Raw genomic sequence first — 2,500 nt, 5'->3', positions numbered from 1 at the left:
TTTCTCGTTCATTCGCTATTCTCCATTCTCTTTTTTTTCACTCGTGTCCTACTTTTTTATTCCCTCATTTCCTCATTGCCTTTTTTATAATTCTTTTAATCTTCTCCTCTTTTCCTCTTCTCCTCTCCCCGTTCTTCATCTTCTTTCTTAGGCAGAAGGAAAGAGTAAGAGAGAGAAATGAAGGGAGAAAAGAGAAGGGAGGAGGGAGGGAAGGAGGCAGACGGAAGGGAGGATGGAGAGGGAGGGTAGGCCGGGGTGAGGGAGAAATTGATGGGGAAGAGGGGAGGTAGGAAAGGGGGGTGGGGGTGAGAAACGGAAAGGGGGGGGGGGGGATTCCAGAGAGGTTTAGCTGATATTGGCAAGCGAGGTTTATTGGAGATCTGTATGTAAGGATTCTGTTTATTTATAGATAGAATCTCGTGATCTATGCGATTTCATGATACACATTATTGTACACACACACACACACACACACACACACACATATATATACATACACACACTCACACATAAATATGTATGTATGTATAAATATGTGTGTATGTATGTATGTATGTATGTATGTATGTATCTATGTATGTATGTATGTATGTATGTATGTATGTATGTATTTATGTATGTATGTATGTATGTATGTAAGTTTATGTTTATGTTTATGTATATATAACCTGATAAAATCTTATAAAGACTGACGGATAAAGATAAACGAATGATCTATCAGTATATCTCTATATCAGACAGAAGCACTGATAGATAAATCCGCTCGCTCACCATAAACTTTAACGGAAACATTAAAAGTCGCCAGGGATCGGCAGGGACCAAATTGCTGCGACCGAAATAAAGGGAACAAGGGAATCTGCCAGACTGATTGCAGCCATGGCTATTGCAACTGTGCCATTCCTACGCGTTGAATTGTTTGCAGTAAACAGGGGAAAATTAAATTTGTGATTAAGATTGGGGATTGATTAGTGGTTTGCGTATTATTATTGCTATTTTGGGGAGAGGTGGGGGGGGGGGGAGACAATGTGGTAATTTACCAAAAAAAGTAAATTTCTGTTTTAAAAGTTCGATTCGCTCTATACCGAATTTACCAAAATCTGTCGATTTTCGTTCGATCCCTCAACCAATCTGTTCATTCCCGTAGACTGTGAAACTATTAATCACAAAGTTTTTGACATGTAACACCAATATATATATAGTTTTAGCGTACATGGAGGCAGTGGGTATGAATAGAAATACCTCTTTACACCCTACCGCCAACCCCCCCCCCCAAACAAAAACAAAAAGAAAAGAAAAATCTCCCACTGATATTGTTCTACCTTGCTATATGAAAAAATACTATTATGAACAACTGATATATTTTGTTGTCAAAATTATCATTAAACTTCGTTGTCAACACTATATTTAAGACACATACACTGAAAACATAAATGGAAAGATTAGTTACACAAAGGAAATTGGCAAGTCGCAGTTAAAAGGAATTGGCAGAAAATATCTTACCGAGAGCGATTTTAGGGAAGAAGAGAAAATATATGCTTAATATCTCTATTTCTTAGTCTTTCTGTATTTAGCCAACCCTCCTATTTCCCTTTCTCTCTCTTTCTCACTGTCTTTTTTCTTTCTTTCTCTCCCTCCCTCTCTCTCTCTTTCTTTTTTTTTATTTCTCTCTTTCTCTCCCTCTCTCTCTGTCTCTCTCTGTCTGTCAGTCTGTCTGGCTCTCTCTCTCTCTCGCTCTCTCTCTATCTCTCTCTCTCTCTCTCTCTCTCTCTCTCTCTCTCTCTCTCTCTCTCTCTCTCTCTCTCTCTCTCTCTCTCTTATTTCATTTATCTCTTTCTCTCTCTCTCTCTCTCTCTCCCTCTCTCTCTCTCTCTCTCTCTCTCTCTCTCTCTCTCTCTCTCTCTCTCTCTCTCTCCCTCATACAAACACACAGAATCACAATCACACACAGGAACCCATCCTCACACACTATCCTCCCGTCTTTCACCCTTCCCCTTCCCTTACCCATCGACTCCCTCCCACCCGACCCCCACCCCACAACGGGAGATAAGGCAGGTGCAAACCCGGTGACGAACGGCTCAGGTCAAGAAATGAGGCCACGCTAGGTCATCTTGGGTCTCCTTGGAACAAAGACGCTCAACAAACAGCTCTCCTTCCGTTGTGATTTAGAATTTTAACGATAGACGGAGAGAGAGAAGAGAAAGACCTTTGTGGAAAAGTGTGTACTCTCTCCATAAGAATTAATAAGTCCATCTGTGTAGCTCTATATCCCTTTTTTTTTGTCCATCTATGTATTAATGAAAAGATAAAAGAGAGATAGACAGAGTGGAGGATAGATTGATAAATAAATTTATTGATAAACAAATAAATAAATAAATGAATTTATATGTATATATATATATATATATATATATATATATATGTATATATATGTATATATATATATATATATATATATATATATATATATATGTATATGTATATATATATATATATATATATA

The sequence above is a fragment of the Penaeus chinensis genome, chromosome 27 (assembly GCF_019202785.1).
Source record: "Penaeus chinensis breed Huanghai No. 1 chromosome 27, ASM1920278v2, whole genome shotgun sequence".
Classification (NCBI taxonomy): domain Eukaryota; kingdom Metazoa; phylum Arthropoda; class Malacostraca; order Decapoda; family Penaeidae; genus Penaeus; species Penaeus chinensis.
The sequence above is the reverse complement of the archived record's forward strand: the minus strand, read 5'-3'. Positions refer to the sequence as shown.